The sequence below is a fragment of the Gavialis gangeticus genome, unplaced genomic scaffold (genome assembly GCF_001723915.1).
Source record: "Gavialis gangeticus isolate Ggan-Ray unplaced genomic scaffold, GavGan_comp1, whole genome shotgun sequence".
In the NCBI taxonomy this organism is placed as follows: domain Eukaryota; kingdom Metazoa; phylum Chordata; order Crocodylia; family Gavialidae; genus Gavialis; species Gavialis gangeticus.
Genome location: NW_017729029.1, coordinates 39,220,102 through 39,231,600, shown reverse-complemented (window position 1 = coordinate 39,231,600; position 11,499 = coordinate 39,220,102). Strand labels below are relative to the sequence as shown.

Sequence of the window (11,499 nt, the reverse complement as noted above, 5' to 3'; positions counted from 1 at the left end):
CCCAGAACACACCGAATGGATCCAGGCCATGCCATGACAAGAATTGCAAAACCTGCCAACACATCTCCAGCACCCCCCACAATCACTACACTCCACAGAGCCATCAGCATTCCCGGATCTTACAGCTGCACCTCCAGAAATGTAATATCTCATCCCATGCACCAAATGCCTAGATGGAAAATATGTAGAAGAGACCAAATAACAACTGTGCACCAGAATGAATGCACACCGGAAATCTAGTGAAGACACGAATAGCCAATTACCCGTGGGGGCACATCTCACAAGAAAACCACTCTCTCTCCAACCTCTCAGTCCTGATCCTCAAAGGAAACTTACAAAACACTTCCCAGAGACGAGCCTATGAACTCCACTTTGGACCAAATATAGATATTGGATTTATGACACATTATAACCTGCCTGACAACTGACTTCCCAGGTATCTCTCCGCTATTCATCCCTCTTCTCTTCCCCACACCCAGCCTGTCTCTCACCCATTGACTCTTCAATCTACATTTTCACTGACTGCCTGTCTTGTATGCAGACCAGCCCAGCCTCTGGCTTCTTTATTTTTCATTCCATCCAGGAAGAGCGCACACCAACTGCTGAAACTTCCTTAGCCTGATGAAGGGTTTTTGAACCCAAAAGCTTGCTTAAAAATTTTTCTCCAACTATTTAGTTGGTCTAAGAAAAGATCAGATTCTCCCAAAGAACCTTGTCTGCTTATGTCCTTAGACCAACACGGCTACAACCTACACCCCTTTATTAAAAGCAGTAATTTATTGGGGGGTAGGGGGAGGTAGACCAGGTTTGTAAGCTTTCACTGAAACTACAGGAATCTTCTGCATTTCAACTGGGTGCCTTGCATAAAGTGTTTGATACAAGCACCAATGAAGCACCAATGAAGATAATATGAGCATGGGGGACTGTTTTTTTTACCATAATTTATTCATCAGAAAGTGTGCAAGTGCATCTTAGTTACAACCATAAATGCTGGTGAACAGATAGGGACAGATTCTTGGTGCAAATGAGTCAGTGGAGCTCTTATGATTTATACACATTAAGATTCTGAGCCATTTTATTTCTAAAGAATGTACCAGGTTAAAAAGCACAGGAGGAGAGAAAGTGGTATGGTGTGGAAGAAAGTGGTGAGCATTGTAAACTGCATTATACAACAACTTTCATCCAGAACATTCCTCAAGTGTTTTCCCATAAGCCCTAGTTTGGATTCTGCTTTGGATTCCCTTGAAGTCAATACACTAATGTATACCAGAACAAATCTGAAGTTACTGTACAGCAAAAGATGTAGGAATCACTTTGCCCAGCACTGAAATGCAGCCACCTCTGGGGTGGAGGGTGGTAACTAATTTACAGTGCCCAGCAACACTAGTGGGCAATTTAAGGACACAAGAAAAGAAGAACTGTCAGAACACTGGAGTGATTTGAGATGGGAAGATTTGTACCCACTCCAGCTGGAAACAGGCCAGTAGGTCTGTCTTCTCTTGGAAAAAGTATACTGAGATATTTAATGACTAAAACTGATCAGGACCTTAGATTTATATTTAAGCCAGAATTGGTGCTGCCAGCAGCACAGAACACCTCTAACTCCAGGGTGAGGGACAGGTTCAGTACAAGCTCTGAAGAAATAGCAGAGCCAGCTAAATCACCAACTCAGACTCTTGCACACCCCCAGCCTTTCATCCCAAGGATTTATCTCAAGGAAGATAATTACGCTAAGGCCCAAACTCTCTGCCATGGGTTGCAGGGATTTTTAATGTGATGCACTGGATTTGCTAGCCTCTTCCCTGGATCAGAAATCTACTGATCATTTGTAAAAGTAATGTATCGAGCTTACCTTTTCAAGTGCTTTCAAAATCTTTTCGTAAAGAATTTTACTGTACTTTGTACCACTCTAGTCATTTTTTTTATAAACAAACAATGCTGCTTTTCTTAACATTAAATTTCTACCACTACGTTGTGACTTTCAAGCTTATTTGCTATTTGGAACTATTTTCTGAATACTTTCTGGGCACACATCCACATATGCATTTTAATGCGCAGTAGCCTATTTTACTGTGCATTAAAGCATCACATAAAAAAACCATGCTATTAAGCTAATGTGCAGTAAAATAAGGTATTGTGCATTAAGTGTCACTTAAAAATCATGCACATGCATTACTGCGCATTAAGGCAGCCTAATGCACATTTGTTTAGTACTGCATGTTGGGGGTATTAAATTTAATACTCATTAGGAAAAGCACCTAAATGCATACGTAGATGTGCCCACAGTGGCTTTTTTCACTGATCATCAGTAGAAGTGTTTGGAATAAAGTCCAAGTGTCCTTAGTCTGAACTGGTTTCCAAACTGTACTTCACAGGGTGGTAAGTAAGATCATGGTAAATGGTCCACAGATCACACCAATCTTCTCTCTCCCCTTTTCAGTTAAAAGTCTGATATGAGTTTTCTGTGAGAAACATTGAGAGATGAGAGTGGCGTGCTGGTCCAAGAAGTTCAGCAACCACTGCAATCCACTACTCTGCAAATATTATTTTCATTTTGCATCAGATTCAGTAGTTTTGCCACTATTCCTGCAAATAAACTAGCTTGCTGAAATTCACAGGAATTGAGTGCCTAGCCAACTGAAATGAATTTTAAAACATTCACATGAATTTCTGCTACATTTTTATCCACCTTCCTCTCATCTAAAGTATGATAATTAATAACTGAACAGATACAAGCTCATGAGATACAGTCTGCCCACAGAAAGAGCTACCTGAGCAAAATACTAATGCTGACCAGAAAACCAGACCCCCTTCCTGCCACTTGGCAGCAAAACCGGCAGCAGCCAGACCTGTGGGAGGTTGGAGGGTTTTATAGACCATCAGTCACAGGCTTGTGGCTCCCATTGGTCTGCCCAAGTCATCTGATCCCTCACTGGAAACATCATGAGACAGCTCTGGCTGCCTTAAGGTTGAGGTTTGGTTTGCTATTTGGTGGTTTTGTAGGCTAAGCTTCTGTCTATAGGCTTGAAAGGTCTGGGTTTGAATCCAAGAGATCCTGGCACCTGTTCTTCAAAAAGGGGGAAAAAAAATCCAGATGTGACCTAAGGAAGGGTGCTTGAAATCTTGTTTAAGTGCTACAGTTGGTCTAGTAGAAGACAGCAGAAAAAGGCTATGCCTGAAGATGAGAAATATCACAAAACTTTTCCCTATGTGGTGAAAGAAGTGTCTTCTTTTGTCCTCAGGCTGTGTCCAGGTGAGTGTGGACGTGTGTGGTATGTGGTGCTGCAGACCCAGTACAAAGGCTGGCTGCAGCCTTCTCTACCCTACCCAGAGTAACCTGCTGCATGCCAAATGGCATGGGCATTCCCTGGAGACAAGGTGTGTTGCTGCTACTTGTTCCCAGGGAAACAAACAGCAATGCTCATCTGGACATGGCCACAGTGTATAACCCCTTTCCTCTCCCTACTTTCTGATCCTTAAACATACCAGCTTTTCATATGGGTTTCTTGAAAGCCAGAGTGAATTTCAGAACTCTTTTCCTTCAGAACAGCGAGAAGGCAGGGTGTCTAATACCCTGCACGTCTAACTATGCTGATGTTTTTTGCCTGGTTTTTTTTTCTGATTGGTAATTTACAACAACAAGAAATGTCCATTCAATATCACCATTGTTTCAGGTGGGAAATAACCAAGGTAGGGAGACATGATTAAGTGTAACGCAGTTCATCAAATGTAAGAACATTAGGTAATGGGAGCAAGTAATTAGCATAAAAAAGAAACAGTTTTCAGTTTACCTATGAAAAAAGAAAAAAATATTCCAAGGCAAAGGTCACCAGAGGTTCTTTGCCCATCAGAAAGGTATCTTGTTACCTGCCAGTGCTCTTAAGAGGAGTCTTCTGTTCCTACTAGTGTAAGCCTACCAAAGGAGAGAAGGGGTATAACCTTGATGAGTGAGCAAATGGTCTTTCTAGCAGGCTAAGCAGACACATCATTCCAACTGCACTAATACTCTTCATGTGCTTCAGAATTAGTGCAGACATGATAGGAAGTTCAACAGCTAATTGGCGTAGGTGGTGGAAACTGCATTGCCTGTGGCCACCCACACGCAGCGCTGAGCCTTTAAGGTGATACCATTTTCCATGGCAAAGGAGCTAAACTTGGCCAATAGCTATGTTAAACTCATAGATCTCTTAATCCTCCTTTTCCTGGGCAAGAAAGATTGAAGAAGCATTTCTGCAAAAAGTGAGGAACTTCTGGATGTGGCTATCTGTAGCTCCCTGACAAATGGATTCTTTTTTCTTCTTGTGGCTTTATTTCTGGGGAAATTTTGCTATCCTCGTAGGTGCAGTGGTCCAGCAGGTAAAGTCCTTTGGGACCAGAGGCATGTTGAAAGCTACCACCATTTGACCCATCTGTAAATGACTATCTGGTCATTGAGACTGGAGAGTCCCGGTGGCTGGATATGATGCTAGCACATCACTTCCTTGTGAGAAATTGGCTTGCCTTAATTTTATTTGCCTCCTGGGTTGCTAGTCTTGGGCAGGCCTTTGACCATGACATTTATATTACTCCAGTACTCTTTTTCTTTCTATGTAATACTGGAGATTACCACCTCAACCACAGAGAGCAGGGTCAGGCCTAATGCAGAGATCCCATTTTACATGTTAATTTGCACAATGTCAGCTCCACCACTACCCCTGAATCAAAGCAGGTTCTGTGACACTTTCTGAAGCAACATTCAGCTTTCTTCCTCTCAGATGTATTATTTATCACAAGTCTAAGTTGCTTGTGAGGGTGGGGGACAAGACTGTATGGCTTGTCTTGTTGTAGCTCTCCATTTTAGCAGGAAAGATTGATAAATGAGGTGGTTCTCAGGCATTTCCTTTCCTTGTGGTTGCAGAGATACCATAGACTTCAAATGCAGTTATTTTCAAAGTATCTGTTTACTTAAGGATTCGAGTGTGAGGGTTCAACATCTATTTTTCAGGGCCAGGCAACACAGGTGAATGCCACTGACAGGGTCTTCCTCCAGGGCAAGGGGAACAAAGCAGAACTTAGTTTTGCTCATTCCCGCCAGAAATCTCATGATCCCAAGAACAGCTCAGAAGTGAACACTCTTCACAGTGCATGCCACAATTAGTGGCGGTTATTAGAAGAGATCCTGCTAGAGCAAGAACCTGCACTATGATGTGTAGGTTAACATCACAGTCAAAAAGGGGAACTCACAGTCTTTCTAAGTGGATTTCAGTATTACAGCTAGAAAAGAAAGTATGGAAGTGACGTCACAGATTCTCTCTTCTTACTTACTGGCTATTCGTCCCCTGGGATGCTTGGGAAACAATGCCATGAAGAAAAGTGATAAAATTAAATCAGTTTGACACCAAATTCATTTCTGGTGCCATTTTTCTGTCTTTCTAGCTTATTAGGACTGATAGGTCTTTACAACAGAACAGTTTGTATGTCACACATTTGTAAACCTGTGGCTGCTTAGGACTTCATGGCTGTCACTATGCCTCAGTGTGGCTATTTGGAACTTTGCCAAGACAATGGGACTAGGACTTACCCCCTTTCATATGTAAAGCACAAGCCTCTACTGGAGACCTTATGTTTCATAAAGGCTGTGACAGGTAGTTTAGCAGTTCTAATTCAGTGTAGTCAACACCAGTGATGTTCATACACACTGAACAGTTTAAGTGACACTTAATGCACAATACCCTAGTTTACTGTACATTAGCTTAATAGCATGGTTTTTGCAGATTCCAGTGTCCTCCAAAATCTATCAGCATGTCTTCACTTGAATAACATGGCAGCCACAAGACAAAGTTGAAGGGTAAAGAAAAAAACGGTAGCTACAGGTTTTGACCAGTGCTACTATATCTTTGTAAATAGACAGATCAATTGACTGTAAAGCCGTAATGAACATTATGAACGTCTACTCTGATCTCCTGCATAGCACGTTCTAGAGAAACAAGTCTAGTAATTTTTTGCGTCAAGCCAGAACTCCTGGCTGAGCTGTAGCATATCTTTTAGAAAGACATCTCATCTCAATTAACACACTGAAACTGATTAAGAATATACTGAATCCATTGGAAAGTCATTCCACTGATGTATTTTCCTCACTGATTAGACAGATCAATAGGTATGTATGGATGTGTATATCTATTGTGTGTTCCTTAGTGATGTAACAATCAACTTTAATATAGTATGGAATACCAGTTAACTAACCCACCTATCAATGTTCAGTTGCTTACAAAGGGATCATTTGTTGCATGAACCTGCCAGTTTCTGTTTAGACTTCAGTATCACAAGTTATAGAAAACAGAATCATAAAACAGTACAGCTGGAAGGGACCTCTTGAGGTCTGCTAGCCCAAGCTCCTGCCTAAGGCAGGATCATCCCTGTCCAAACCATCCCAAGCAAATCTTTGTCTAACCCATTACTTAAACTACATAGGTGATCCGGTCACTCAGCCACAAGGCAAAGCACCCTAACTTGCCATAGGAAAAGCAGGGAGACAATGGTGGACAATGCCATGCCAATGCAAGGGTTGTTAAAATATGCTCGAGAGATCCAAGGAAGATGGTAATGACCCCTGCTACACAGGAAGGCAAAAAGCCTCACAATCCATACCATACTGACCATGTGGTAAAATTTCTTCCTGATCCTAAACATGGTAATCGGTCTGGCTCTGAGTGGAGGGGGGAAACCCTCTAACCAGAAAATTCTGGACATACCTCCAGTAGGACCATTATCATATTCCAGTCAAAATCCCTAGCTTTGGCTATGGCAACCACCCAGTGCTTCTAAGGAAGAATAAAAAAGCCCCAGACACATTGACAGATGTTGGTGTATTTATTAATTCTGGCTGTACCAACAACCTCTTTGAAAGCATGCACAGATAAGTTACTTTTGTAGTTGCTCCCTAGTACCAAAGGATAGGGACCCTTTACTTAAAGAGTCTGAAGAACTAAAAGTTATGAAGAATTACATTGCATGTTCATTGTACAGCTTTGCACAATATCACTTTTGGGTTGCAGGTTCAAGCAGATAGACACAGTTTCCTTCCCCTTCCCAGAATGCAAGATTGGCCTTGCAGCCTTAGATTAGTCAAAAAGTGAAGTGTCTTTCCACCTTCTTTCTGTATCCTTGTGTTTCATTTGTATATAGATTGCACTACACTGCACATTTCACAGAAATGCTGTTTCATAGTTTGCCTCCTCTGCCTGAGTTAAATGAAAGCTATTAAAACAAGTGCCTCAGAGCCAGCTCTTGACAGTTATAAAGATACTTTCCACTTGCCTTCTTTTTTCCTGGCACCAACTAATTGCAGATAGAGTGCTGTTTATAGCATCTCCAGTTTTCCTTCACACTGTCTATGATTCTAGTCCAGAATTGAAAGCCCCACCAGCATTCAAATTCTGGACTAGAAAGACCGAATTCTATGACAATTCTATGAATCTGTTCCAGAATTTGAATCCTGGGGGGGCTTTTAACTGCTTCATCCTTCTACCTCCCCAGCTTGTTTTACCCCACTTCTGGTACCATGCGTCATTCAGAGAACACTCAGAGCCAAGGAGGAAGACAGAAGTGGACGTCATTCAGTGCTCAAGTTCTAAAGGATCAGCATTTCCTAATATTAGCCAGTGTAGAACCTAGTTCAAAATGGCTCGGGACAGAGCCTTTTAAAGGTGCAGTTCCCCACATCTATCTCTATATATCTGTTGGGCTCCGGGAGCAGCGCAAGATGCATGGGTGTAAGACCATCACACCCCCACACCCCAAAGCCTCCCAGCAACCCCCAGTACAGCCAGAGGTAAGTGGGGCCGGTGGTAGTAGGGGGCTAGCACAGCTGCAGGGAGGCAGATGAGAGGGGCTGAGGAGGGTCTCACCCCACCCTGGCTCCTACTTTGCCCAGCCCCCCAGGGAGCCGCTCAGACAGGTGCGCTTGTCTGCCCACTGCACGAGTTAGCACGGGAGTTTGCACAGGAGGGTGGGCAGAAGGGCCCAAGGCTCCAGGCACTGAGCTGTAGCCAAGGGTCTGCATAGGAGTAGCCAGACTACTACAAGGACCATGGTGGGTGGGACACGTCGCACCCTGAGGCTCCCCTGCACCTGGACTCCCCTGCTCTGTCACCGCCGAGGTCTCCACCCAAACAGAGCCCATGGTCCTGGCCTATACCCAGATGGAGTCTGTGGTCCCTGCCCCCTCCTGCGTGGGACCCTCGGCCTCCACTCGAACAGAGCCCCAGCTCCTTGTGGAGGATGCCTAGCAAGACTGCAGGCAGCTGGGTTTGGGGGCACTGATACCACCCCCTTGTGGGGTGTGCTCAGTGGTGGAGGCCCTGAAGTGTCAGATCAGGGAAGTCCAGGCAATGGTCCAGTGGCTGCATGCCATTAGGGATGCAGAACAGGAGCTGGACTCTTACTTTTAGGCTTTCAACCCAATGGCTCATGACAGAGTGGCAGAACCTAAGAACCTCAACGAAGTCCAGCCTGGGGCTGCCTGGACGACAGTTGTCTCTGGCCCAAACAGGCACAACACCAGGGTTACCACTCCCCTGGAGCTGCACAACCGCTTTGCACCTCTCATATCAAACGGAGCCAGCCATTCTGCTGGCTCCAACATGTGAGGACGCAAGGCCACCAGCACCTGCACCCAGAATAAGGTGCAGAGTTATTGTGGTAGGTGACTCCCTCCTTAGGGGGACTGAGGGAGCTATCTGTCACCCTGACCCCCTGGCCCATGAGGTCTGCTGCCTGCCTGGCTGGAGCTTGTGTCTGGGATGTGACGGAGAGGATCCCCAAACTCATCCGTCCCTCCTACCACTATCCCATGTTCCTCATCCATGTGGGCACCAATTGCACGGCACAGAGAAGTCCAGGCCAGGTCATGCATAACTACAGGGTTCTGGGAGGTGGGCTCAAGGGTCTGGGGGCACAGATAGTTTTCTCTTCAATCCTCCCTGTCACAGGACATGGGCTCTGGAGGAACAGATGCATCGGTGAGGTGAATAGAAGACTGTAGCGATGGTGCCATCGCGAGGGATTTGGCTTCCTCGATCATGGTCCACACTTCAGAGAGAGCGCACTGTTGGGAAGGGATGGTCTCTACCTCACCTGGAAGGGGAAGAAGCTCTTCTCAGCCAGAATAGCTGACCTTCTTGACAGGGCTTTAAACTGAGACTGTTGGGAGACAGGCAGTCTACTAACAGTTCTAGCCCAGGTCATGTCAGTCCCATGACCAATAACTTGGGAAGCCCAAGGGATCCCACTCTGGTGACAGCCCAAGGAAAGGTCCCTCTTAACCCCTCAGGGAAGGACTGGGCTTCATATGGCAGACTTAACTGCCTGTACACAAATGCCAGGAGCTTGGGAAACAAGCATGAGGAACCGGCCCTTCTCCTATGTGATAATGACTATGGCTTTGTAGGAATTACAGACACCTGGTGGGACTCCACCTATGATTGGTCGGTGGCAGTACAGAGTTACACCTTACATAGGAGAGACCCTGTGGGAAAGAGGGGTGGTGGTGTTGCTCTCTGTGTCAAAGATCAGCTCACCCCCCTGCAGATTGACTTTCCAAACCAGGAAAAGCATCTTAAGACCCTCTGCTTCAACATATGAGGAGAACATGGGGAGGGTGACTTACTTGTAGGAGTATACTATAGACCCCACTCCCCTCCACCCTACCCCTCACCACGAGGAACACCTAGATTGGGAATTCATTAGGGAACTGGTCAAAGCTGCATGCTCCCAATGCTTGATCGTCATGGGGGACTTCAACTTCCCTGACATCTCTGGTCGTGAGCGTATGGCCAAATCTGACAGGTTGTGTAGCTTTCTTGCATGCATCGATGACCTCTACCTAACCCAGGAGGTCTATAGACTGACTAGGGGAGAGGCATTGCTGGATTTGGCCCTGACCAAAGGGGAGGACCTGGTGAGCAATCTGCAGATCGAGGGAAAGTTTGGTGACAGTGACCATGAATTGGTCACCTTCTTAGTTCACCAAAGAGCAGGCAAACACCTCAGTAAAACAGAAGTCTTTAACTTTGGGATGGCTGACTTCTGCAAACTGAGAGAACTGGTCAGTCAGGCAATCAGAGGCTGTACCCCAACCCTAGAAAAGGGAGTACATGAGGAATGGTCATCACCCAAATACATAATCCTTGAAGCCCAGAGCAAAGACATCCCTTATCACAAGAAATGCAAATCAATGGGCAAAGAAGACCCCATGGCTGAATAAGGAACTGTTGGACCTCATGAAGCTCAAAAGAGTATCCTATACCAGCTGGAAAACAGGAAGCATTACTAAAGAGGATTACTCTGCACTCACCCGCACCTGCAGAGAGCAGTTGAGAAAAGCCAAGGCACAAACTGAACTTAGGCTAGCTATGGGAATCAAGGACAACAAAAAGTCTTTCTTTAGATATGTGAGAAGTAGGAAAAAGAACAAGGACAGTTTTGGGCCCCTGAGAGATCCAATGGGGCAACTGACATCAGATGCTCAAGAAAAAGCCAATCTCCTAAATGACTCTCTTGCATCGGTTTTTCACCCTCCCATGAGGATCACACTGCAGGAACAACACAAACCAATTTGGGAGCAGGTGACAGGGCCCAAAATCGATGTGGCTCAGGTAAGGGAACACCTTGAGAAACTGGACGTTCACAAGTTGGTAGGCCCAGACAGAATGCACCGGAGGGTCTTGAAAGAGCCGGCAGACATCATTGCATTCCCCCTTGGTAGGGATATTTGAAAAACTGTGGCACTCGGGTGAGGTCCCAGATGACTGGAAAAGAGCTAAAGTGGTCCCTATCTATAAGAAATGGAAAAGGGATGACCTGGGGAACTATAGACCAATCAGTCTGATGTCCGTCCCTGGAAAGATCCTGGAGAAAATTGTCAAGGGATCCATCAACGCCAAACTAATGGAAGGCAAGCATCTGAATGCCAGCCAACATGGCTTTGTGACTAGCAGGTCTTGCCTGACCAACCTCATCTCCTTCTATGACACGGTAACATATGTCCTGGACAAGGGAGATGACATGAATGTCATTTTTCTGGACTTCAAGAAGGCCTTTGACCTAGTTCCCCATGATGTCCTCATGGTTAAACTGGGGAACTGTGGCCTTGATCATCATACTTTCCACTGGCTAGGCAACTGGCTACGGGGTCGGACCCAAAGAGTACTAGTTGAAGGGAGCAAATCAACATAGTGCAGGGTTACTGGTGGAGTACCTCAGGGCTCGGTACTTGGGCCAGTACTCTTTAACATTTTCATCAATGATCTAGATTTGGGAGTCAGATGTGAACTGGCCCAGTTCACAGATGATACCAAGTTATGGGGGAGGGTGGTCACACCACAGGACAGGCTGGGAATACAGGCCAACTTGGACACATTCTCAAGGTGAGCCAACCAAAACCGGATTGCCTTCAATATAGAGAAGTGCAAGGTGCTACACCTCAGTAGGAAGAACCCCCAATATACTTACAGGTTCAGC

The 11,499-nt window shown here is 45.3% G+C and overlaps 1 long non-coding RNA gene across 1 annotated transcript in view; it reads right to left on the bottom strand.

Moving 5' to 3' along the window:
* Nucleotides 1-2,675, bottom strand: part of LOC109300411 — a 3,470-nt gene extending 795 nt beyond the window's left edge. Inside the window, exons 1-2 of the long non-coding RNA XR_002098205.1 lie at nucleotides 2,663-2,675; nucleotides 306-314 (exon numbers count right to left, since the gene is read on the bottom strand). This is a non-coding gene — a long non-coding RNA (uncharacterized LOC109300411). The remainder of the gene's footprint in view (nucleotides 1-305; nucleotides 315-2,662) is intronic.
* Between the last annotated feature and the right edge of the window lie 8,824 nt (nucleotides 2,676-11,499).